This window comes from Elephas maximus, chromosome 16 (genome assembly GCF_024166365.1).
Source record: "Elephas maximus indicus isolate mEleMax1 chromosome 16, mEleMax1 primary haplotype, whole genome shotgun sequence".
Taxonomy (NCBI): Eukaryota; Metazoa; Chordata; class Mammalia; order Proboscidea; family Elephantidae; genus Elephas; species Elephas maximus.
This window is the reverse complement of record NC_064834.1, coordinates 63129125-63157085: the sequence shown is the minus strand read 5'-3', so window position 1 is coordinate 63157085 and position 27961 is coordinate 63129125. Positions and strand designations below refer to the sequence as shown.

Below are 27961 nucleotides of genomic sequence, written 5' to 3'. Positions count from 1 at the left end.
GGGCAGCCCATAGAGGCTACCAGTCAACCAGGCTCTCATAACTGGTTTTCATGAGGGGGGCTTGCATGGTGCACCCTGGTGGCTGCTAATACATGCAGGATTTGCGTGAGCCTCCCACGCCAGGCACTGTGCTGGGCCTAGAGACTGCAGAGTATGTGTTAAATAACAGCAAAGGCAATACGAAAACAAAGGGGGGTGTTGAGCAGTCTGAGATTTTCAAGAACAATGTGGGCGGGTGGCTCAGCGAGGGACCACACGAGGAAGGCTTGAGATGTGCCCATTTGGCATCAAGATGGGCACATGTGCTGGGTGTTCTGCATCATTTCAGCCTTCCCTGTGCCCATGGATCACCTCCACCCATTTGGCATTTACTGAGTGCCTACCAAGTACAAGGCGCCATGCTTGGTGCAGTGATTATGCAGGTCCCAGTACAAATAAGCTTGCAGCCCTGTGGGGGCTTATAGACACTGATGAGTCATTTACAAAAACAAACGACACTATGGAAGTACGCGTGGGTTTGTGTGGGACTCCTAATGACTGGGCTTCTGCTAATATTCGCAGTGAGGCCCCAACAATGGTCAAGGCCATTCATTTTGCAACCACATATTTGTTAAGCTGTAATGCATGATGCAGTGGTAGGAAGGCAATTTTACTGCTGTTATGAAAAATAGAAAAAAATTATATAAAGAATTATGAAAAAAATAGAAAAATGACTCATACAATGGTCTCTGAATGCACCCATCACCCGGCTTCAGCAATGACCACCAACTCAAGGGAAATTTTGTTTCTTCTTTATTCTCACCCACTTTCCCCTTCTTGTATTATTTGGGAGCAAGTCCCAAACATCATATAAATTCACTGGTGAATATTTTGGTGTGCATCTCTAAAGCACAAGGATTTTTGTTTGTTTGTTTTAAAATCCATTCACCATGCAACTACTACACATTTTACTTTCCTGAATCTCACTTTTATTATCTGTAAAATGGACATGAATGATGCCTACGTGGCAGGGTAATTAGCTACACTTTGTATAAAATGCTGAGCACAGTGCCTAACCATAGTCATCTTTGCTGTTACAATTATAATACACGTGGTCTGGGGTAGGCCATGTGGAGGAAGACAAAAGAACCCAAAAGCACGATATCTTCCCCCAGACTTCTAGTCCAATTAGAGAAACTAAGACACATGTTAGTTGTATGTGTTTCCTGCCTTCACGGAACTCTGCATGGAAAATGATATTTGTTGAACTTGGCTTCCTGGCATGAAACACAGTGACACTGTCATATATTCAGGATCTATTACCAAGGTAGAAACCCTCACTTACTTAAATAATTAGCCTAGGCTACAAGGGGCTAAACAAATCACAATTCTTGAATGGCCCAATTACTCTTCTTTTGAATCAACGTTGGCCACCATTATCTGGATTTTTTTTTTTAACATTCGTATATATAGTATTTTCATATATACATATACACATAAATAATACACAAAACACACAAGATCTCGGTGTGTGTGTATCTCTGTGTCTCTGTCTCTCACTCTCTCATACACATGTGCACACCCAGGTCTTGCATCTTTTTATATACTTTTGCTTTGGAGCTGGTGGTGGCTTTACAACTTCCAGTTACTGGTGTTTTGAGCTGAGCCTTGTTCAGTCAGTCTCATTAGTTCATATTATTAGTAATGATCTTAGGCCACAAGATCTGTGTTTATACCCTTAGAGCATTAGCTGTTTGTATAAAAGCCCCCAGAAATCTATTCATCAGCAGGAGGTGTCTTTATTCCTGAAGACAAAACAGTATTTCATTTTAATGCCCCACTCTCAGACCTCCAGAGCTCCCACGCCCCTGCTGTCCATTCCATCATCCCTCCGCCCAGATGAGAAGCACTTTGCACTGGAAACTCCACCTCAGTGGTGACCTGTGGCTGTGCCCCATCACCTGTGCTCACCTGGCCTGCTTGGCTTCCTCTCTTTCCGTGGAGAAGACTTGCCCTCCTGCTTCTGGGAAGATCCCTCTCTGGTTGCCCTCTGCCAGGGCTGTGTACTTTAGTTGGGGTTAGATGGGTGAGGAGAATCTGGGTGGCTCACTTGCCCTCAATCACCACACTTTCTTTCTCTGGCTGACTTTTTCCACATCATTTCACTTAGCACATCTGTTCAGATTGCTTGTGAAGAGATCTCAAGGGTTTGAATGAAACATTCCAGGCCACAGGCCAAACTGGGAAATTCTCCAGGCTTTCAACAGAACCCTCCCCCCACACTCTCTCTCCTCCTTTTCATCTTTTCCCTACATCCTCAGATTTTCGTGTTCCTCACTTCCCCTTCCCCTCATCTTTGCTGTGTGTGGCGTCTTCCTCATCCAAGCATACTCTTGCCTGCAGTGCCCTATCCAAAGTCAAACTTTCTCCCACCTGAACAACCAAGACCTCTGTGGAGGCACTGCTTTCAGCTAGCTGTTAGAAAGAAGGGAAGCTGGCCCAGTCTGTATTTTGGAAACAGATATCTGCTTTTGAATCATCATTGGCTGGCTTCCTAGCTCTGTGCTTTTAGGTATTGATCTTTCTGAGACTGTCTCAAGAAATTTAAAAATGCACACAATAACAACTATTTGTTGGCCTAATTGACATTTTATCCATAAATAATTACGCACCATTTCTTTCATTCTTCGTTTTCCCCTTGAACTAAATATCCTGGAAGCCAAGGCTGACTATGTAGGGAAAGAATAAAGACCTGTTCAGTGCAAATAGCTGGAACGGGAAGAACACAGGACTTAATTCTGGCTTCAATTCCTAGTGGAGTGGCTACTGGCAAGTTACTCAAACTTTCTGATCCTCTACGACCTCATCTCTAATAAAAATAGTGTCACCCTCTTGCTCAGGGTTGTTGGGAGGATTACATGTGATAGAATGGGTGACCGTGCTTTGTGCACTGTGAAAACCTATACAAATGGCAGACCCAGATATTGCTATGATATTATAACTTCTGACTGAAGAGCATCTCTTTTGAGTCTGCGACTTTCATCTGTTTTGTTTCCTTTCTGTTTTTCTGCTATGGGACTATGAATCCGTGAATAAAAAGGAGTGGAAATTGGCTCACAAATATCCTTAGCAACATTATTCATAATAGCCCCAAAGTAGAAACAACCCAAATGTTCATCAACTGAAGAATGGAAAAATAAAATGTGATCTATCCATATTATTTGGAGGTAGAAAGGAATGAAACACTGATACGTGCTACAGTATGGATGAACCTTCAAAACATGCTAAGTGAAGGAAGCCAGTTACAAAAGGACAAATATTGTATGATGCCATTTATATGGAATGTCCAGGCAAAGCCATAGACACAGAAAGTAGATTAGTGGTTTTCTAGAGCTGGGGTTTTGGAGGGAATTGAGGAGCGTCTGCTAATGGGTAATGGGTTGCTTTTTGGGGTGATAAAAATGCACAGTTGTTAATATACTAAAAGCCGTTGAAGTATGCACTTTAAATGGGTGAATTTTATAGTATGTGAGTTCTATCTTAATGAAGCTGTTACATAAAAAAAAATTTTTTTTTTTTTTTTTTGCTGTTACATACATATGAAAAAAGGAGTGGAGATACAACTTTGCTTGTTCCCTATTTTCCCCAGCATGAGCACTTCAGAGAGCTCCCTTGGAGAATGCTTGGTTGCAACTTGGCTCTCTGATTGAGTCTATTTCCTGCTGGCTGTTGCTGGTTTTTATCTGGTTCCTTTTGAGCAGGCCCCAGCCCTTCATGACAAACCCCCTTCACTGTCCCCTGCCGGTTGGTTCCATTGCACTTGGGGCCTGTTTAATAAACTCCTGCCTTCTGTGCTATAAAATCATTTCATGAGGGCATTGAACCATGTCTGGTTTGCTTACCTTGGTATTCCCAATGATTACCATAGTTCCTAACATTAAAAAAACCAAACCTGTTGCCATTCTGTCAATTCCCACTTATAACAACCCTATAGGACTGAGTAGAACTGTCCCATAGGGTTTCCAAGGCTATAATCTTTACAGAAGTAGACTGCCACATCTTTCCCCCGTGGTGTGGCTGGTAGGTTCAAATCGCTGATCTTTTGATTAGCAGATAAGCACTTAGCCACTGCACCACCAGGGCACCTAGTTCCTAACATAAACTAAATCCCAAATTCATTGCTGTAGAGTCTATTCCAACTCATAGCGGCCCTATAGGACAGAGTAGAACTGCCCCATAGCGTTTCCAAGGAGCAGCTGGTGGATTCAAACTGCTAACTTTTTGGTTAACAGTTGAGCTCTTAACAACTGCACTATCAGGGCTCCAGTTCCTAACACAGTAAATGCAAAATAAATATTTGTTAATTGAATGGTGAGTCAGACAACAAATGAGTCTCCTAACATTCCATTAGATATTGAACTCTAATATTTCAATACACATTTAAGGGTTTGTTTACATTTCCCTACCACCATTCGCTCCATGGGAGAAAAGACTTGGTGATCTGCTCCCGTAGAGATTACAGCCTAGGAAACCCTATGGGGCAGTTCTACTCTGTCCTACAGAGTCATTATGAGTTGGAATCAAGTCGACAACACATAACAACAACAACAAAGAGCATACAAAATAGCTGCAACGTGGCCTCAAATGTACCAATGATGATGAAGATGGTGCAGGGCCTGACAAGGTTTCACTCTGTTTTATGTGTGGTCGCCATGAGTTGGAGCCAACTGAACAGCAACTAACAGCTAACAGGGTCTACGAGAGCCTGATAGGGGCCTGGGGGCTTTCTCGTGCATTTAATTCTTACAGCAACTCAGTGAGGAAGGGGATAAGTGACACGTTCAAAGTCATAGAGCTAGCAAGGTGGAGGGCTATTATTTACCCAGACCTGCTTAGCTTCCACAGCCTCCCTTTTTATAATACATCTTGTGGCCTGACAGAGCACTGATGGCTTTGGAAGGGGCAGGTGGCTGGAAAGGATGAAAGAATATAGAAACTAAAATCACAATCAATTAAGGAATGAATGTAAACCATTGCCAACATGGGAGAGCAAGCCACCAGGATTCACAGGACCTCTTCAGGTCACAGTCATTAGGTTGTGCACCCATCAAACATGTCCACCTCTAGTGACCCAGCACTGCTCAGCCCCACTCAAACCTCACTTCCCCAGCGGCAGCGAGACCTCTCTGGGCAGTGTAGAAGCAGCCAGGCAATGAGCCTGGTGCTCCCGAGTGACACTCAGAATACTCAGCTCTGGCCCTTGCACTGGGGGTCTCAACTGAGAATGAGGCTATGGAGCTTGGCGCTTCACTAAACTTGGCGCTTCACTCCCTGCTCGTAAACTCCCCTCCAGGCGAAGCCAAGCAGATACCATGCGCTGCATCATTAAATTATAACAAGCCCTGAAACTGGCTCCAGAAGCCTGGGTCTGTTTGCTCTCGCAATCGAAGGAAGTGTGTGATTGGCTGGCTGAGCTCAGCCTAGCAGGCCTTATCTCTGGCTGGTTATTATTTGATGAAAGAACCCTCTCCTTCTCTTGTGTTTCAAAACTCGTGCTAGTTGTGATATCCGCATTGCGAGAGTTTGCTGCTGCCAGGGGAGTTTTTCTGAGGTTACTGCCGATTACCCAAAGTCCCCCAGCTTCTGGCCATATAAACAGGCTCCCAGTCAAGCCAGACCTTGTTTCTCACTCAGGCTGTGGCTGGCTTCTCCACAGCTCCAACAGCTTTGCTAATTAACCGGCTGGAAATAATCCCTCAAAAGCCACAGAGTCAAGGCTCCAGGTACTTAAAAATGTGGGGGTGGTGGGAGTCTAATTTCTTAGGGTGTCATGACATTAGGGTAGGGTGGAGGGCTGGGAAGCAAAATGGAAAAATCAGGAGCAGCAGAGACAGTGCGAGGAAGGAACGCAAAGAAAAGAAACTCAGGATCTTGGAATTCTGAGGGGAGGCAAAACCAAGGCTCTTGGGCTTGAGCTTTGCAGCTGGAAAGAAGGGTCAACATGCTTGTGAGGTAAATACCCATCTGCTGTGCTTTTGTACGCCATCAAGTCCTTCCTGAGGTCTAGCTGTGCTTTCCATCTCTCTGTAATCCTTCCCTCTGCCTAGAACCTTAGAGTCCTGAGAGGGTTTTTGACACTTTAAGAAAAATCCAATGGGTTTAGCTTGAAAGGTATTAAATCTGATTCACAAATGGAAAGTGGCCTTCAAAGCTTCTGCTTACCCATACAAATCCTTGTACTCATCCTTGTGGTGTTGGCTACAGAGAAAAGAAAAGGGTGGGGCTGGGCATCTCATTCCTAAGAATTTGTTTCCCACTGTATCTGAGAACCGGTTTGCTGTGTGATGTCAGTTCTCATGCCCGTCACATTTCCAGCTCAGTGGTGTTTTCTGAGCTTGGGTTGGGCAAAGACGTCCTTGTTTTGGATGAAAACTGGGCTCGTTATGGTGCCGGAAGGGAATGAACCCCTCGAATGCAGAAGGAAAGTCAGAGATGAAAGGGCAGACTCTATCTTCTCTAATTGTTAGGATTGCTTTTGGTGGCTGAGTAGAGGAGGGTGTGATGCAAAACCAAGGAAAACAATAATCTTATTGACATTAAATGGAAAATAGTTTTCTTTATGGTAAATTGGTATTCTTAAAGTGAGTTTTTCCCCATGCATTGTAGGTGATGAAATAACCATGCCAACTGCCTTTTCCTTTCTCCAGTCTTGGTGGCTGTCTTAATTCCCAAGTGTGTGCATGGATGTTGTCTTAATATCCAAGTATTGGTATCTGGGTTGTCCCAACTTTATTAGTTGTGGTGAGAGGTTACCATGGTTTGTCCCACAAAGATTCTTCACAGGATGGAAGATTGTCCTTCCTGATGACTAACTCTTTGGTTCTCCAGGGAGCTTTCACTGCTGGGGCCCCACTGGCCTTTCTGAGGCTATTCAGAGTAATAGGTCTGAGAAGTTCTCCAAGGTGAAGCCTGCTCTCCCCTCTTAATTTTAAGGAAAATGTTAAGATATGAAGGATAAGCCCAATGCAGGGGGTTAGGCTTCCTATGCTTGAGTCTTCTCTGCTCTTTTGGGAGCATTTCTTCTCTTTACTATTCCAAATGGTCTGGGTTCTGCTTACCTCTCTGGCCTCCTCCTCACCCTTCTCCATCTCTGTCCCACCATATGGGTGTCCTTTCAGTTTCTTGCATCCACCATGGCCCAACCTTATCATATTCCTTCCCTTCTGCTTGCAACACTCTCCGCCCTGCCCTGCCCCCAAGTCTGGCCAAGTCCCACAGATTAGTTGGCCTCTGAGTAAAGCCACTTCCTCTGATACTAGGTTAGGGCCCCCAGCTTCCTTTTATTAGGCCCTTATTGTCTTATGATTGTTTGTTTCACGATTCATTGCCTCCACTAGACTGGAAGCTTTGTGAATGCAGGGAATCACACCTGGTTTGCCCATGGTCAGATGTCAGGTCTCCAGAGCCTAGTGGTGTCTGATACCCAGTAGATTCTTACTGGTAATAATGGCTAATATCAACAGAGTGCCTTTCACCTGTCTGGCACTGTTCTAAGTGCTTTATACTTATTAACTCATTGATTCTCACATCAAGCCTGTGATGCAGATGTTAACTGCATATAATAGACAAGGAAATTGCAAGATAAGGAACTTGTACAAGGTATTACTAATGGCAGACTTTAGTGCCCTTACTTTCGCTACCATGCAATGATGCCTATTTTGCTGAATGACTCAATGAACCAATGAATGCTACCAGGCTGATGGTAAAAACACTGGCAACTCTACCACTGCTCTGTTGGTCTTTTCATTCATCCAAGCCTTCCGAGCACCACGCAGGGCTGGGTTGTGAGGTGGGTTTGTAGGAGACAGTAGTAAGCAAGCATAGTCCCTGATCCAAGATGCTTTCCATTCACAGCTCCCTCCTCTCTGCCAGGATCTTTTTTCTCATCATCTTCTCCCCTGCCTTTGTATCCAGGTCTAACCAGGTATGGGCTCTCAGCTGCATGCTCTTTAGGGAACAGTTATTCTCTTTATCATTCCTAATAGACTGAGAGGACCGGAATCTGGCCCAGCCTTGAAAGAAACATGTAAGGACAATCACTGTGTGCCAGGCACTGTGATAAATGCTTTCCCTATCTTATCTCTTTTACCCTCTTTTTGAGAACACAGTTCTGATGGAAGTTACAGGGGTTAAAAAATATCATACCAAAAAATAGATAATCCCTATCAGTGAGGAGAAAAAGAACAAAGGACCTGATTTAGGTGAGAGTGAAGAGCTAGCCAAGAGAGGCCTCCATGACAAACTGCAGAATATGAGCACCTAATGCCCTACCTTGACCAGAATGCAGTATATATTCACTAAGTGCATCTCTCTGGGGCTCAGAGTCTGTAAGTACAAAACAAGGTAGTTGGACTAACTAATTCCTAAAACTGAGTCAGCATCTCTGGCATTTTATGATTCTGTTGATCACAGCAAAAGACACAGTGAGGTCTCTCTGCATTTGCCTACTCTGAGTGGGATCATACAATATTTGTCCTTTTGTGTCTAACTTGTTTCACTCAGCATAATGTTTTTGAAGTTCATCCATATTGTAGCACGTTTCAGAACTTCGTTTCTCTTTATGGCTGAGAAATATTCCATTGCATGTATGTACCACATTCTGTTTATCCATCCCTCTCTTGATGGATGCTTGGTTTATTTCTACCTTTGGACCTCATTCTTGCTTTCAGCTGTCTGTGATTTGTTGGCCAGTGCTCTTCTTCCTCAGCTGCCTCTGCTGATGGAAGGTCTGGGCCCAAACACAAAGAAGGCTTGTTCGTGGCCCATTCTGTCTTCTAGATCCCCTTTCTCTCTGCACCTCCTTCCTTCTTTCCCCAGCTGGAACCCAGAGTCTTCACTCCCCTGGGGGTGCTCCTATGAGAAGAAAACCTTAAGTCCCTTCCTAGGAAATGGGAACAAAAAACAAGTTCCCCATGTGCTTCTTTTCCTAGCACCTACATGTCCAGCTTGCATGATTAACCCACCTGGGGTGGGCCTCTCTGATGGCCCAAGTTCAGGCAGATGGGGAGGGGAGCAGGGATCTGAGGATTTGGGGCTGGGCCATGTGAGGAAGGGGCCCTGGGCCCCACTGCAGCTCCTTGGCTGCCTATGACTGTTCCCAGGGCTGCTTCCCCCCTCCCTTCCCCACCCGAGTACCGTGTTCCTTTGGCACTGCACATGGTCTTGTGTGAGCTCTCTGGCCAGGGCATTAGAGACAGCTCGGGTAAAGAGCTGGTTAGCATTTTTTCCAGACAAAGCCAGAAGCTCTGGGAGGTGGTGGGAAGGCTAAGCCTGCAGAGTGATGAAAGGAAATGATTTGCCTCAGGCCACTGACTGAACTGTGATTTCGGCTTCTTTATTTCTCTCCTACTTTCCCTGTGGAGGACCCTGTCCCCTTGCACTCCAGAGGCATGTCAATTTCCTCTCCATTCTCTTTCGTACCTAGAACTTCAATTAAAATAAAAAAAAATTTTATTCTAGTAAAATATATATAACAACAACAAAAAAATGCCACTTTAACCATTTTTTAGGATGCAATTCAGTGACATTAATGGCATTAACTGTGTTGTACAACCATCACCACTACCTATTTCCAAAAGTTTTCCATCACCTCCAACAGAAACCCCTTAAACAATAACCCCTCTCCCCACCACAGCCCCTGATAACCACTAGTATCTTGTCTCTCTGCATTTGCCTACTCTGAGTGGGATCATACAATATTTGTCCTTTTGTGTCTAACTTGTTTCACTCAGCATAATGTTTTTGAAGTTCATCCATATTGTAGCACGTTTCAGAACTTCGTTTCTCTTTATGGCTGAGAAATATTCCATTGCATGTATGTACCACATTCTGTTTATCCATCCCTCTCTTGATGGATGCTTGGTTTATTTCTACCTTTGGACCTCATTCTTGCTTTCAGCTGTCTGTGATTTGTTGGCCCAGAGGGCTTAGTAGGACCTCATAGGGGCTTTAGTATTGAAGGCAATGGTGCAAGCAGGGAGAAATTATGGTTGCAAGACAGGCACTAGGATTGATCCCTCAAGACAGATGACTCTTCCTCCCATGAATTAGGGATTTGACAACTCCCTTTCTGCTAGGGGAGTCACAGAGGAAGGGATGTTGAAAAGGGAACGGCAATGCTATGAAATAAATAATACACTAGACAGAGAACAATTTCCAAAGAGACTGAATGGCAAGTTGTACCCTAAGGCAAATTACCCCCAATAGATCATAAGAGGAAAATGGCAGCATATTGGCAATGGAAAGCCCATCTTCACTGTTGGATTCCAAGAACCTTGCTAATCCCACCAAGATGAAACCCAGTTTTCCAAACGTGATCAGCATTTCAGATGTATGGTGGGATTGTCATGCTGAGCCAGTGCTAATTAAAACACTCCATCATCACTCCTGGATTCAAAAGCAGCAGGCAAGCAGGAGTCCTCTCCCAACTCCACCTCTCCCCTCACCTCAGGGCAATTGCTTATTGAGCTTTGCATGTGGCACGCGCCCGGCAACCCCAAGGGACTGGTGGGAAGTTTAGCTGAGGCTGGCTGTCTGCATTTGGCTTCAACATCCTGCCAGAAATCAGGCTAGTCAAAAAAGCACCCAGAATGAGTCTTGAAAGAAAGCAGCATCCATTTCTCATGGGCTGGGCTTTCTCTGCTTCCTGCAAGTGTGTTTGTGGGAAGGGATGGTTGCTGTGGACCTTAACCCTGGGAGCTGCCAGCACATTGTGGGTGATGGGCTTTTCTGAGTCTATTCCAAAAAGTGGCTGAGGAGCAAGGACCTGGGAAGAGTGGACGCTTTGGGACTGAGAGCTCTTCTAGGCCATGGCAATGGAGAAGCTACGGGAGCCAAGTGGCGGCAGGCAGGCAGGCAGGCAGGCAGGCAGGCAGGCAGGCAGGCAGGCAGGCAGGCAGGCAGGCAGGCAGGCAGGCAGGCAGGCAGGCAGGCAGGGAGGGAAGCAGGGAGGCAGGGAGTGAGGCAGGGAGGGAGGCAGGCAGGGAGGAAGGCAGGCAGGGAGGCAGGCAGGGAGGAAGGCAGGCAGGGAGGCAGGGAGGGAGGCAGGCAGGTGGCTCCCTTCTCCCCACCCCCAGCTCTGCTTTCTGCCCAGATATTTGCAGGGGCCAGGGAGAGGAGCTAAGCTGTCACTCAGAAGTCCCCTGGCACCATGCTGGGAGAGCAGCTGCAGTCTTGAACCCCACCAAGCCTCCCGTGGTGGGGTGCCTTTTCACTATTTTATGGGAGGTGGTTCAGGGTGCACCAGCCAGGAGACGTATGCCCCCTCCACTAGGATGAACACCAGGCAGAATGGCACAGATGACTAGCTGAAAGGAAATGTGCCTTTAATCCTCAGAGTGCATGGGTCTGTGAGACAGCACTGTGTGTCCCTGGTGCTCTGCCATCTTCCCTTTGAATGTGCCCTTGCTGCCCCACCATCACTGTCCCACACTGAATTAGCTCTGTGACCAGGGCAACAAGGCACAATTGCTGCCCTCAAGGAACTCACAGCCCAGTGGAGAGATAGATAATTAAACAAACAGGCAATCTAGTATAGCATTACAGGGTGGGAGGTGCAACCACAGAGCAGCTCCGTATATGCATAGGGCAACTCCTGTTCCCCCAATTCCACCCCTTCACCCCTCCGCATCCTTGCCCTGGAATACCTTCTCCATCCAAGATGGCTCTCAAACCTATTTCTTCTCTGGGCAACTCCAGTGGCTTCTTTAACACTCAAGGTTCCCGCTTTCAGACTGCAGATAGGTATTGGTCTGTGATGTTTTCTTCCAGTCTAGGGTGACATAAGAATTAAGCACTAGGACTAGTTGTCGTCAAGTCAATTCTGACTCACAGAGATCCCATGCATGCCAGAGTAGAACTGTTCTCCATTGGGTTTTCAAAGGCTGATATTTCAGAAGTAGATCGCCAGGGCTTTTTTCTGAGATACCTCTCGGTGGACTTGAACAGCCAAATTTTCCGTTAGCAGCCGAGCCTGTTAACCACTTGCACCACCCAGGGACTCCAAGTACCAGGTAGCAAGTCTTCAATTACAGTCATATGTATTCCATTTGAAGAACTACCCTTTATTTTGAGAATATGTCTTTCCTGCTTGTTTGGATGTGAAAATATTCTTCCTTTTATCAAGAGATGGTGTTTGTAGAATGTCAATTTATTTATTTATTTTAACTTTATGACTGAACAACAACAACAACAAAAAAGTAGCATCCTTTTGTTACCTTACTGGCTTGTGATAGCTCAAAGACTGGGAAACATTGCCCACCAAGCTACCATCACTGAGGTCAACACCCATGTCCAAAACCCAAGTGGGAACCCCTGGGATGTTTTTCTCAGTTTCTGATTTCTAAGTCTCTAGCAGAATGGCAGAAGTGATATATTCAAATTCCACTCACTTCCCCAGGACACTGGGCTGGCTGTGGCAGCCAAATCCTTAAATAGAAACTACTGTTTTCTTGGCAACCCAGGCTCCTGGATGTTTAATGCCTCGAGTATCCGCTTTCTGGGCCAAACTCATGAAAATCTAAAGGGGAACTACCCGTCTGAGGGAGTAGTTGCAATGGAAATAAAAGCCATTAGTACTCAATGTTATCAGGATGTTTAATTTTTCATTGATATTTCAAGATAAAAGTTGATCTTCAGAGTTGTGTTAACCCAGGTCGCTGGCTTCCATTTAGATGCTGCAAAATATGCTAGTGGCCTGGCTTGGGCTAGCCTTTCATGGGACTTCTATCCACCTGCCAAGGTTAGGGGACCCTGGGGCCAAAAGATCTCTGCATAAATGTCATCATCCCTTACTTTATCTGATTATCCTACCATTTTAGATATGGTCCAGAGCATTGGAAGGAGGTGCAATGGTTAAGCATTTGGTTGCTAACTGAAAGGCTGGTGGTTTGAATCCACTCAGTGGCTCTTCAAGAGAAATATCTGGCAATCTGCTCCTGTAAAGATTATAACTTAGAAAACCCTATGGGGCAGTTCTACTCTGTCACATGGGGTTGCTTTCAGTTGAAATGGACTCAATGGCATCCAACAACAACAGGGAACTGGAAGTCTCCCATGAAGCTTCATGGGTGGATGAATATGTCCATCAGGCAAGCCAAATCTCAACAGTACAAGTGGTAAAGTCCAAGTCCTTGGGCTATAGTGGAATATTTTCATATTAAAAACTGTGTAAAATAGACAAGTCATATTAGATTTAAGAAATTTTAGCTATAAGAGGGTTTTGTTTTACCCATGTTTGCAAGGTTGGTTTTGCTCTGACATGTAATTGCAAAGGAGATTCTGATGCTTAGACTGACTGCTCCTGAGGTCAAGGAAATGCATTGTGCAGGACATTGGTGGACACCCTCTTCCCTCTCTGTGTATCTCTTCATCAAGACCCAACACAGCCCTTGACATACGATACCAAACCCAAACCAAACCTGTTGCCATCAAGTCGCTTTTGACTCGTAGTAACCCTAAGGACAGAGTAGAACTGCCCCAAAGGATTTCCAAGGCTGTAAATCTTTTTTTTTTTTTATTGTACTTTAGATGAAGGTTTACAGAGCAAGCTAGTTTCTCATTAAACAGTTAGTACATATATTGTTTTATGACATTGGTTAACAACGCCACGACATGTCAACACTCTCTGTTCTCAAACTTGGGTTCCCTATTACCAGTTTACCTGTCCCCTCCTGCCTTCTAGTCCTTGCCCATGGGCTATTGTGCCCCTTTAGTCTCCTTTTGTTTTGTGGGCCTGTCCAATCTTTGGCTGAAGGGTGAACTTCAGGAGTGAATTTATTACTGAGCTGAAAGGGTGTCTGGGGGCCATACTTTCAGAGTTTCTCCAGCCTCTGTCAGGCCAGCAAGCCTGGTTTTTCTTTTTGAGTTAGAATTTTGTTCTACATTTTTCTCTAGCTCTGTCCAGGACCCTGTATTGTGAACCCTGTCAGAACAGTCAGTGGTGGTAGCTGGGCACCATCTAGTTATGCTGGACTCAGTCTGGTGGAGGCTCCAGTAGATGTGGTGCATTAGTCCTTTGGACTAATCTTTCCCTTGTGTCTTTATTTTTCTTCATTCTTCCTTGCTCCTGGAAGGGTGAAACCAGTGAAGTATCCCAGATAGCCGCTCACAGGCTTTTAAGATGCCAGACGCTACTCACCAAAGTAGAACATAGAACATTTTCTTTATAAACTATGTTATGCCAATTGAGCTAGATATTCCCCAAAACCATGGTCCCCACAGCCCTCAGCACAGCAATTTGGTCCCTCAGGGGGTTTGGATGTGTATATGGAGCTTCCATGACCTTGCCAAGGCTGTAAATCTTTATGGAAGCGGACTGCCATATCTTTCTCCCACATAGCTCCTGGTAGGTTTGAATCACCAACCTTTTGGTTAACAGTTGAGTGCTTAACCACTGTACCACTAGGGCTACTTTGACTTAAAATAGAAAACCAAAAAATGATCACTGGTGACAATGATCATGCAGACAACTAATACATTTTGAGGGACTCACCATCTGGCAGTTTCTGACTTGACCTAGTATGGTCACTTTATTATTAATATTTTAAATTTGCTTATTTGTTAAAAGAAAACCCTTTTTTGACTTGATAATTGCATTTGGTTTGCAATAACTTGATAACTGCATTTGTTTTGCAACACTAAGAAAAGGAAGGAGTGGGTGGGTGAGGCTGGTGGACATCAAAGGCCTCTATGATCAGCACTCTGTGTTCTGAGTCTTGGTCTTCTCATTGTTCAGGTCTGGAACCTACCCTAGCTGCTTATTCAGTGGCTAGTCCAGATCAATAACTGACAGCTCTCAGTGATAGCATAGTACCCATACACCTAAAAGGAAGACCAGTTAATATGATTATTATTCAAATTTATACGCCAAGCACTAATGCCAAAGATGAAGAAATTGAAGATTTTTACCAACTTCTGCAGTCTGAAATTGATCAAACATGCAATCAAGATGCATTGATAACTACTGACGATTAGAATGTAAAAGTTGGAAACAAAGAAGAAGGGTCAGTAGCTGGAAAATATGGCGTTCATTATAGAAACAACACTGGAGATCACATGATAGCATTTTTCAAGACCAATGACCTATTTGTTGGAAATAGCTTTTTTAACAGCATAAATGAGACTATACACATGGACTTCACCAGATGGAATACACAAGAATCAAATCGACTACATCTGTGGGAAGAGTCAATGGAGAAGCTCAATATCATCAGTCAGAACAAGGCCAGTGGCCAACTGTGGACAGACCATTAATTGCTAATATGCAAATTCAAGTGGAAGCCGAAGAAAATTAAAACAAGTCCATGAGAACCAAAGTACAACCTTGAGTATACCTGCCTGAATTTAGAGAGCATTTCAAGAATGCATTTGATGCACCGAATACTAATAACCAAAGACCAGATGCATTATAGGACGACATCAAGGACCTCATACACGAAAAAAGCCAAAGGTCATTAAAAAGACAGGAAAGAAAAAAGACCAAAATGGATGTCAGAAGATACTCTGAAACTTGCTCTTGAATGTAGAGTAGTTAAAATGAATGCAAGAAATGATGAAGTAAAAGAGCTGAACAGAAGATTTCAAATGGCAGCTTGAGAAGACAAAGTATTATAATGAAATGAGCAAAGACCTGGAGTTAGAAAACCAAAAGGGAAGAACACACTCAGCATTTCTCAAGCTGAAAGAAGTGAAGAAAAATTCAAGCCTCAAGTTGCAATATTAAAGAATTCTATGGGCAAAATATTGAATGATGCAGGAAGCATCAAAAGAAGATGGAAGGAATACACAGGGGCACTGTTCCAAAAAGAATTGGTCAACATTCAACAATTTCAGTAGGTAGCATATGATCAAGAGCTAATGGTATTGAAGGAAAAAGTCCAAGCTGCACTGTAGGCATCGTCGAAAAACAAGGCTCCAGGAATTGACGGAATACCAATTGAGACGCTTCAACAAACAGATGTAATGCTGGAAGCGCTCATTCAAGTCTATGCCGAGAAATTTGGAAGACAGTTACCTGACCAACCAACTGGAAGAGATCCATATTTGTGATCATTCCAAAGGAAGGTGATGTAAAAGAATGGGGAAATTATTGAACAATATTATTAATATCACTCAAGTAAAATTTTGCTGAAGATCATTCAAAAGTGGCTGCAACAGTACCTCAACAGGGAGCTGGCAGATATTCAAGCAGGAGTCAGAAGAGGTCGTGAAATGAGGGATATCACTGCTGATGTCAGACAGATCCTGGCTGAAAGCAGAGAATATCAGAAAAATATTTACCTGTGTTTAATGGACTACACAAAGGTGTTGGATTGTGTGGATCATAACAAATTATGGACAACATTGCAAAGAATGGGAATTCTAGAACACATAATTGTGCTCATGCGAAACCTGTACACACACCAAGAGGCAGTCGTTCAAACAGAATAGGAAGATACTGCATGCTTTAAAATCAGAAGAGGTGTGCATCAGGTTCGTATTCTTTCACCATAATTATTCAATCCATATTCTGAGCAAATAATCTGAGAAGCTGGACTACAAGAAGAATGCAGCATGAAGATTGGAGAAAGTCATTAACTATCTGCATGTGCAGATGACACAACCTTGCTTGCTGAAAGTGAAGAGGACTTGAAGCACTTACTGATGAAGATGAAAGACTACAGCCTTCAGTACAGATTACACCTTGACATAAAGAAAACAAAAATCTTCACAACTGGACCAATAAGCGACATCATGATTAACAGAGAAAAGATAGAAGTTGTCAAGGATTTCATTTTACCTGGACCCACAATCAATGCCCATGGAAGCAGCAGTCAAGAAATCAAACGATGTATTGCATTGGGCAAATCTGCTGCAATAAACCTCTTCAAAAAGCACAGATGTCACTTTGAGTACTCAAGTGTGCCTGACCTAAACCATGGTATTTTCAACTTCCTGATAAGCATGTGAAAGCTGGACAATGAATAAGGAAGACCGAAGAGGTATTGATGCATTTGAGTTATGGTGTTGGCAAAGAATATCAAATACGCTATAGGCTGCCAGAAGAATGAACAAATCTATCTCTGAAGAAAACACAGCCAGAATGCTCCTTAGAAGTGAGGATGACAAGGCTTTGTCTCATGCACTTTGGATATGTTACCAGGAAAGACCAGTCCCTAAAAAAGGAAAATCTAACACTTTTATAATAAGAAGGCAAATAATCCAATCAAAAAATGGGCAAAGGATACAAACAAGTACTTCACCAAAGAAGACATTCAGGCCTCTAACAGACACGTGAAGAAATGCTTGAGATCACTAGCCATTAAAGGAGTGCAAATCAAAACTACATCAACATATCATCTCATCCTGACATTACTGGCACAAATTAAAAAACCAAAAATAACCAGTGTTGGACAGGTTGCTGGGAGATTGGAACTCATGCTCTGCTGGTAGGAATGCAAAATGGTACAACCATTTTGAAAAACAATATGGCGCTTCCTTAAAAAGCTAGAAATAGAAATACCATATGATCCAGTGATCCCACTTCTAGGAATAGATCCTAGAGAATTAAGAGCCGTCACATGAACAGACATATGCACACCCATATTCATTACAACATTATTCACAATAGCAAAAAATGGAAACAACCTAAGTGCCCATCAACAGAAGAATGGATAAACAGACTATGATACATACACACAGTGGAATACTACGCAACAATAAAGAACAAAGATGAATCTGTGAAACATCTCACAACATGGATGTATCTGGAGGGCATTATGCTGAGTGGAATAAGTCTATCACAAAAGGACAAATACTGTATGAAACCACTATTATAAAAACACGTGAAAATGTTTCCACACAGAAAGAAAAAATCTTTGATGGTTACAAGGGAGGAGAGGAGTGGGAAGGGAAAAACGCTAACTAGGTAGTAGGTAAATGGTAACTTTGGTGAAGGGTAAGACAGTACAAAACACTGGGTAAATCAGCACAATTTGACTAGCGCAAAATCATAGAAGCTTCACAGACACATCAAAATGCCCTGAGAGATCGAGCTGCTGGGCTGAGAGCTGGGGACCATGGTCTCCGGGGATATCTAGCTCAACTGGCTTAACATAGTCTATAAGGAAAATGTTCTACTTCTGACTGTGGTGAGTAGCAATGGGGGTTTTAAAAGCCTGCGATCGGCTATCTAAGCTACATCTACTTGTCCCATTCTGGCTGGAGCAAAGGAGAATGAAGAAGACCAAAGACACAAGGGAAAGATTAGCCCAAAACGACTACTGGACCACAACAAATACAATCTCCACCAGACAGAGCCCACAGTAACTAGATGGTGCCTGCTTACCACCACCCAGCTCTGGCAAGGATCAAAAGGGAGGGCCCTGGACAGAGAGAGAGAAAAATGTAGATCAAAATACAAATTCACACACACACAAAACAACCAGGCTTGCTGGTCAGATGGAGATTGGAGAAACTCCAAGAGTATGGTCCCTGACACTCTTTTAACTCAGTACTGAAGTTACTCCTGAGGTTCACCCTTCAGCCAAAGATTAGACAGGTCTGTAGGGCAAACAACAACACACTTGAGGACCGAGCTTTACAGTTCAACCGTATGTATGAGACTAATGGGCATACCAGCCCAAAAGCAAAGACAAGAAGGCAAGAAGGGACAGGAAAACTAGATGAATGGGAACAGAGAACCTGGGGTGGAGAAGGAGAGAGTATTGACACACTGTGGGTTGGCAACTAATGTCACAAAACAATTTGTGTATTACCTATTTAATGAGAAACTAATTTGCTCTGTAAGCTTTCACCTAAATCACAATTTAAAAAAATTAAAAAGGACTTCATACCTGGTAAAGTAGAGAATCAACAAAAGAGAGGAAGACCCTCAATGAGACGGATTGACACAGTGGTTGAAACAAGGGGCTTAAACATAGCAATGATCGTGAGGATGGTGCAGGACCAAGCAGTGCTTCGTTCCATTGTTCATAGGGTCACTATGAGTTGGAACTGACTCAAAGGCACCTAACAACAAAGCAGTCTAGATCAAGGGAAAACAGATTTGGTACACTTGAGTGTACATAATTGTGTTTGGCTTGCTTGGGCTATTACGCCAACATAATCTTTCCCACTGGACCCATTTCTCCTGCAGCAGGCAATCTTTTTGCTGGTCAGCTGCTTGAAATAGTAGCAAGAACATGTGGAAGGCTTCAGGGAATATTTCTCATCATGACTTTGCCAATAACCAGCTGTGTGACTCTAGGCAAGTCTCTTTATCTCTTGGGTCTTGGTTTCTTCATCTGTAAGACGAGGTGACCTGTAAAACAAGGCACTGGATTAGAGTAGGGTTTCTCAACCTTGACACTATTGATGTTATGGGACAGATAATCCTTGTTGTGGGCTGTCCTGTGCATTGTAAGACATTTAGTAACATCCCTGGCCTTTACCTACTAGATGCTAGTAGTATATACCACACCTCCTCCCAGATTTGACAACTAAAAATGTCTCAGATATTGCCAAATGTCCCCTGAGGGGCAGGGCAAAATCTCCAGTTGAGTACTACTGGATTAAGTGATAACCACCCTAACTTGAGAAACCACATTAAGAGTTGTTAATTCATCCCGTTTTATTGAGCTACTATGTTCTAGGCACTGTCTTTCGGCTGCAAAGTTCACAGACACTCTATTGAGAAAATGCTGTCTACTTCATGAGATTTTGAAGTAGACCTAGGAGGGTGTCTAGGGAGGCATTGAGGTAGACCGGGAAAAATGATAGAATTTCTTTTTGGATTCTTACTAGCCATGTAACCTCAGTTTCATCAGCTGTAAAATATCAATGTTTTATGTTGTTGTCAGGACTGAATGCTCAGTGTGTATGAGAGAACTTATATCATAGCAGACATTTAATTATTAAACTCACTCCCTTTTTCTGTCTCCCAGTCTGGAGGGAATTGGCCCTGTGCAAGCTATTAACCTTGCCAGCCTTGCTCTTGTTATCTCTGTGAATCGCCTCGCCTCCCCTGTCATCCTCTCTAGCCCTCCCCAGTCAGGCTAGTGCTTAAAAATCTTAAAAATCTCCAATTGTTTGCTTCCAGTTGAGGCCACTGTTCTCTTGTGTCACCAGATTGCTGATTTGGTCCATCCTTGCAGGGGTTGGTTCCGCTTAGCAAGGAAAAAGATTCTCTGATAGTCAGAGATGGCAAACGCTATTGTTTTACCTGTTGGCTTGTGCACAGAAATGATGGCAAGGAATTGTGGACAAGTGAACTCCTACTAAGTGCCTACATGTGTTATCAGTGCTGGTTCTCTTGGAGCACGGATGAGGCCATGGGTTTTATCACCTCCCCTGGGTTCCAAATCCCAGGCGTAAAGGCCATGCCTTTGTTGTCCCTGGAAGCTGCTGTACCATCTCCCACATGGAAAACACCTTGGTAATTGTTAGCCTGACATTGTGAGAGGCATCATGGTGCAATGACAAGGAGTCCAGGGCAAGGGAGTTTGAGTCTGCATTCTCCTCTCCGGTCAGATCCTGCCTAGGGGCTGCAGGACATACAAAGGCAACACTGTCCTTGCGAAAACAGCCTCTGGTCCAAATCCCAGCTCTGCTACTTATTCCCTCTGTGACTTTGGGAAACTTACGTCCCTTCTCTGAACCTCAGCTCTCATATATTAAAATTCTGGTATCACCAGGGTTCTTACCTTGCAGGGATATTATGAGAATTAAATAATATAAAACAGGGAGAGCACATAGCAAGTTCTGGCTCATCCTAAGTGCTCAGTAGTGACCTATTTTTATTAATATCATGTATCATCTTAAAGGAGCCCTGGTGGCACAGTTGTTAAGAGCTCGGCTGCTAACCAAATGTCAGCAGTTTAAATCCACCAGCTGCTCCTTGGAAACCCCATGGGGCAGTTCTACTCTGTCCTATAGGGTCATTATGAGTTGGAATCGACTTGATAGCAAGGGTTTGGTTTTCGGGTGTCAACTTAAAACTTCCTTGGGTGGCACAAATGATTTGTGCTTGACTACTAATTGAAAGGTTGGTGGTTTGAACCCACCCAGTGGCACCATGGAAGAAAGGCCTGGCGATCTGCTTCTGTAAAATTTACAGCCAAGAAAACCCTACAGAGCTCAGCTCTACTTTTTAATACATGGGGTCACCATGAGTCAGAATTGATTCAAGGGCAACAGGTTTGATTTTTGTTTTTTTCTGTCATATGCTGAAGAAAGAAGCCCTGGTGGCATAGTGGTTAAGTGCTGCAGCTGCTAACTAAAAGGTCAGCAGTTCAAGTTCACCAGGCACTCCTTGGAAACTCTACAGGGCAGTTCTACTCTGTCCTATAGCATCTCTGTGAGTCAGAATCGACTCAACAGTGATGGGTAGAGTTTTTACCCTGAGGAAAGAGCCCTTCTGGAAACAGCCTCCAAAAAGATTCCCTCTGCAAACAGCTTGTGCTTCTTAAAAACTAATAGCTGTGCTCCGTAGGGTTTTCAATGGCTGATTTTTCAGAAGTAGACCATCAAGCCTTTCTTCCGAGGTGCCTCTGGGTAGAATTGAACCTCCAAACTTTCAGTTTGCTACTGAAGACATTAAGCATTTGCACCACCCAGGGAGTGCTCAGGGTAAGAGAGAAATGAATATTTTGTGTAGTAATGTTCTTAATTACCTAAGGCTGCCTGAGGGAAGGGAGTTTCTAATCTTCCATTTTAGCCAGACAGACAGGAAGAGGCTACCCCTTTCTCACACACACACACAGACACAGACACACACACACTCTCTCTCTCCCCCCCACACAGTCTCTCACACATGACTCTTTCTCACACACACACATACACACACACTCACACACACTCTCTCCCACACACTGTCTCACACATACACTTACTCTCTCACACATACACATTCACACACACTCTCTCACACACACACTCCCTCACAGAGTCTCTTTCTCCCTCGTGCACACGCACACAGTCTCACACACATACTCTTTTCTCTCTCACACTCACATATACTGTCTTTCTCACACATACACACACTCTCTTACACACACATGCATACTCTCATTTCTCACACTCACACATACTTTTGCTATCTCACACACGTATACACTCTCTCTCACACACATGCTCAGAGTAAGCTCAGTGTCACTCTCAAAGGAAAGGGCCAATAGGAGGATGAGTCCCACAAGGCTCTAGCCCATACCAGCCCCACTGATTGCTCAAGCACAGCTGAGCACCATAGAAACCGCCTCCTTTGTCCTTTGGTCTCCCATCTTCTCAGAGTTCAGGATTTGCCGCCCAGCCCAGCCCAGCCCAGCCCAGCCCAGCCCAGCCCAGCCCAGCCCAGCCCAGCCCAAGGGACTGGAGAGTTGATACTGGGCATTCATTACCCATATTCAGTCTCAAGAGCCACTCTGAATCACCGAACAACTGAGTAAAATAATGTTCACCTTCACAAAGAGGCTACCGGAGTTTTTTCAGATCTGTGATTCATACCTTGTCTTTTGACTCTGGCCAATAACTCATAAATTAGCTTGAGAAGGAGATAGTGAAGTTTTCGGGTTTCATGGCTGAAAAAGGTAGAGTTTTAACAATCCCAGTGACTCAGTACACTTTTTCCTTCTGTATTGACTATTTTGGGCCTGTTTGGGATGGAAGTTTGTGTGGCTCTGTTAGAGCGCTGGCATTTGAAATCATGTGTAATTACCATATGAATGGAACCTTAGTTAAAATGGAATCCCTTATTTGAATTAAGCTCTGTAGTACACTCCAAGGCAATGGGTTTTATGGGACTGTAGTCCTAAGTAATGGTTATTATTCACTCAGGAAGTTACGTCAGTGGAGTCAGAACTCTATCTCCCAATTTGCCTTTTTTAAAATTTAATAGTTTATCCACCTGCTGTCTTGTATAAAAAGTCACACCATGCATGATGCGTATATTTGAATGCTTTCCTTTTACTCCCTCTCCACTCTTTTTTTTTTTTTTTTTTAAACTCTCTTCTAGCCCAGCATAAGGAGCACTAGTTGTGCAGTGGTTAAGCTGCTAGCTGAAAGGTTGGCAGGTTGAACTCACCCAGCGACTCCTCCACAGAAAGACCTAGTTATCTGCTCCCGTAAACGTGGTTGTTGTTGTTAGGTGCCTGACTTAGTTATCTAGTGCTGCTATAACAGAAATACCACAAGTGGATGGCTTTAACAAACTGAAGTTTATTCTCTCACAGTCTGGGAGGCTAGAAGTTTGAATTCAGAGCAACAGCTGTAGGGGAAGGCTTTTTCTCTCTGTCAGCTCTAGGGGAAGGTCCCTGTCATCAATCTTCTCCTAGCCCAGGAACTTCTCGGTGCAGGGACCCCAGGTCCAAAGGACATGTTCTGCTCCCAGCGATTCTTTCCTGGTGACATGAGGCCCCTCTCCTCTCTGCTCTCTTTCCTCTTTTATATCTCAAAAGAGATTGACACAAAATATGACTTAATCCTGTAGATTGTGTCCTGCCTCATTAACATAACTGCCTCTAATCCTGCCTCGTTAACGTCACAGACATTAGAATTTGCAACACACAGGAAAAGTATATCAGATCACAAACTGGAGGACAACCACACAATACTGGGAATTGTGGCCTAGCCAAGTTGACACATATTTTTGGGAGACACATTTCAATCCATAACTGTGCTGTCAAGATGGCTCCAACTCATCGCGACCCTATATACAACAGAACAAAGCACTGCCTGGTCCTGCGCCGTCCTCACCATCTTTGCTATGTTTGAGCCTATTGTTGCAGCCACTGTGTTAATCCATCTCCTTGAGGGTCTTCCTGTATTTTGCTGATCCTCTACTTTACCAAGCATGATGCTCTTCTCCAGGGACCGATCCCTCCTGATAACATGTCCAAAGTATGTGAGACAAAGTCTCACCATCTTTGCTTCTAAATAGCATTTTGGCTGTACTTCTTCCAAGACAGATTTGTTCATTCTTCTGGCAGTCCATGGGATATTCAACATTCTTTGCCAACACCACAATTCAAATGCATGAGGCAGTTCTACTCTGTCACATGGGGTTGCTCTGAGTTGGACTAACTCTATGGCATCTAACAACAACAGCAGTCCAGCATATGTAGGATGACTTATACAAAGGGCCTGCAAACTATGGTCCTTGGGCCAAATCCACCCACCACCTGTTTTGTAAATAAAGTTTTATTGGCATGCAGTAATGTCCATTCATTTATGTATTGTCTATGGCTGCTTTTGCACTACAACAGCAGAGTTAAGTAGTTTAGACAGAGACCATATGGCCCACAAAGGCTAAAATATTTACTACCTGACCTTTAGAGAAAAAGTTTGCTGCCTCTTGACTTACAGCATGAACCTTGGAATCAAACGCACCTGGGTCCAAATCCTGCCTTGGTTTCTCCCTTGCTGTGACATTGAAAAAGCTGCATAACCTCTCTGTGAAAACTAATCTGTCCCATGGAGATAATAGAGAATATCTACCTTGGAAGGTTGCTGTGAGAATTCAGTGAGATAATATTTGTAACAACCTACAGCACATAGTAAATGCTAATTAATGGTAACTATTATAGCAACAATCATTCATTAATCCAACAAATACATGTATTTAGTGCTTTCTCTGGCCTAGGCCTGGCTGGGGGCTAGAGCAGTGATCAAGACATAGCAGGTCCCTGCTCAAATGGAGACCACATTCTAATGGGGTAAGATAGACAATGACCAAGAAAACAAATAAATCGAGATTATTTTAAATTGTTAACTGAGCCAAGATCTAAAAAAAGAATGAATCAGCTATGAAAGTACCTGGAAAAGGAATATTCTTGGCAGAGGGGGCAATAAACAGAAGGGACCTGAGCCAGAGATGAGCTTGGGATGGTTCAGGAGCAGAGAGATGGCCATGGGGGCTACAGCAGAGTGAGGGAGGGGAGGATGTTGGAGGGTAAGGAAAGAGAGGGCGGCAGAGACAAGAGCATGTAAAAGCTTGGAGGCTCTGGAAAGCTGTTTGTTTTTGAGAGGGAGGGGTGCAATCTGAGACTTTGGGTGGAGCGGAAAAGGAACTGGGTCCTTGGCCTCATTCTATGATCTTTGCTGTATCTTCGTCTTTGCTATGATCTTCATCTTTGGTCTCTGGTATTGGCCACTATTGGAAACGAGAGCTGAGTCGAGGCCCTAGTAAGCCCTAGTCAAAGTGAGAGCTCTTGATTATGGCAAACCCATCACACCAAGGCCATTACACTGCCCTGGCTGGACCCAGCCACCTCACTTGGGTTTTCCTCCTTACAGTGTCCCTGACTCACCTGAAAGATCTTCTGGCCAATGCCATTACATCTTGGAAATCATTCCTCATCTGTCAGGAGGCATTCATGCTTCTCCAGGTAGAGCGTTTGAGGTGAAGATTAGTTAATGTAATCTTAAAGCCCTCTAATAAATTTCCAGCAACGTAAGACCACCAGATAATTCTCCCTAGGGTCACTCAGAATTCACAGCTCAGTTCCCATAATTAGCATTTCTTTTATGTTTGGGCCCTTAAACAGGGTGAAGAGCTCCAGTGATAATATTTTACCTAGTTGAGGTTTAAAAGAAAGCTTTAGATACAATCTCAAACTGCTTCCAGAGTGGTTAATAACAACAGCCATAGAGTAAGTACTCCATGGTTTCAAAGCAGTGCTGCATACTTGGCTCGTTTAAAGGTAAAAGTATACCTCTGGTTTACCACCCTTTATCTACTTCGAAAAAAGACTCCTTTTCCTTCTCCTTCACCTCCTTTGCCTCCTCCTTCATCATCTTCATCATCATCTAGCCCTTTGTTGGAAAACACTTAGCTCACTAATAGTAATTAATACTTCCCTTACAATGTGCAAATATGTGTTTCTGTTTCATCCTGCTTTAGACGTTGTTCAAAGAACAAGATCCTAATGTGGCTATCTTCTAAACCATGCTTTCAGAACACTGATTCTTAATTTGTGGCCCATGAATGACTTTAGAGGGAGGCTGTGAACCCGCTGAAATTGAATGCAAATTTATACATATACATTTTTTTGTCCTTAAGAGAGTCTGAAGTTTCATCAGGTACTCAAAGTGCTCCCTGACCCCCCAAATTTAAGATCTACTGCTTTAAAGACTTACTGACCAGTCAATTACAATTATCAAAGGAAAACTCTATGCCAATTTATAATTGGCAAAGGAAATGTGCTAGGATTGAAGCTCAGGGAGACTATGATTCTGAAATACCACAACTGTCAGTTACGGTCTGTGAATGCAAGTGGGATTGATACCTGGTTCATATGAAATTTCCCTTGCACAGGAGTGAACATATTCCTACGAATTCTTATGGTAACTGCAAATATTATATAGCACCCACTATGGTAGTTTGAATCCGCCAGCTGCTCCTTGGAAATGCTATGGGACAGTTCTACTCTGTCCTATACAGTTGCTATGAGTCAGAATTGACTCGACGGCAGTGGGTTTGGTTTGGTTTTTATGTGCCAGGCAGCGTTTCAGTGCCTTATATATTTTAACTTTTAATCTTCACGACAACTCTATAAAACTGGTGCTATAATTAGCCCTGTTTACAGATGAGGACAGGTGCACAGGCACAGAGAGATAAAACCGTAGATTGAGTTTACACTCAACATTCCAAGACCCTTAGCAATTCTGCATAATATGGTTTGCCAAGCTGCAGATAACTCAGAGTAATAGTCACGTTGGACATGCCTGCACGGCGGCTCTGTTGTAATCTTGAAGCACATGCCTAATTAATAATAGGGTTCTTACATGTGCCATCTCTGGTTTTGTGAATAAGAACAGTCTACCAGGTCACATGAAGCCAGCTGACACCTCTGCTTGATTAGAATTTGGCTAAGAGTCATTGTGGTTTATAAAATGAGGTTACTGACCAAATAGGAAATTTTATAGCTGTAACTACCAAAAAATTTGCACCGTGTACATAAAGCATGCCACAACTCTGTAGAGCTTAGAGCCAACTAAGCATTGGTTCTTGGAGGTTAAAATTTCATTCATCCAAGAATTTGCTCAATTGATCAGACTTTAGATATAATTCATTCTTTATCTAGATGATGTTATTCAATAGTTAATGAGCAGGTGGACCCTAAATTGAGATGGACTAAGACAAGAAGGAGCCCTGGTGGTACAGTGGTTAAGCACTTGGCTGCTAACTGAAAGGAAAGTGGGAGAAAGATGTGACAGTCAGCTTCTGTAAAGATTACAGCCTCGGAAGCCCTATGGGGGAAATTCTACTCTGTCGTACAGGGCTGCTATGAGTCAGAATCACCTAGACGGCAGTGGGTTGGGGTACCACATAAGAGCATGGCTTATAAATAACCTAGAGCAAAGCCAGCATTGTAGATATTAAGATTTATTTAATACCACCTGTAACCTATAGGGTTGCTGTGAGTTGGAATCGACTCAATGGCAACGGGTTTGTAACCTAGCATAGTTACACGGAATTCCACAATTTCTGCACATACGCTTTATTTATGTGTACGTTCCAGTGACTCATAGAAGTGAAGGAGGAACGGTGGATTAGAACTGAGAGCCTCTGCAAGAAGTAACCGTAAAATAATTTGATAAAGAAGAGTATTTCACCATCTCATAAGCAGAATTGGATGTGTAATAGGAATGAGGTGAGGTATAAATTGCCCTAACTGATTGAAGGAAACCCTGGTGGCACAGTGGTTAAGTGCTACGGCTGCTAATCAAAGGGTCAGCAGTTCGAATCTGCCAGGTGCTCCTTGGAAACTCTGTGGGGGCAGTTCTACTCTCCCCTATAGGGTCACTATGAGTGGAATTGGGGTTTTTGGTTTTAACTGATTGAAGGTTAGGATCAGTGATCTGACCAGTCAGTACCATAACAAAACGGGGCTAATAGAGGCAATTATGCCCTGTAGTCCTCTACCATCTGGATTATGGAAGATCTAGG

The 27961-nt window shown here is 43.6% G+C and overlaps 1 protein-coding gene across 1 annotated transcript in view; it reads left to right on the top strand.

The window, feature by feature from the left end:
* Positions 1-5679: 5679 nt before the first annotated feature.
* The window catches only part of GPAM (glycerol-3-phosphate acyltransferase, mitochondrial), a 74031-nt gene continuing 51749 nt past the window's right edge, over positions 5680-27961 (top strand). Inside the window, exon 1 of the mRNA XM_049855589.1 lies at positions 5680-5762. The gene's annotated coding sequence lies outside the window, so the exon portion shown is untranslated. The remainder of the gene's footprint in view (positions 5763-27961) is intronic.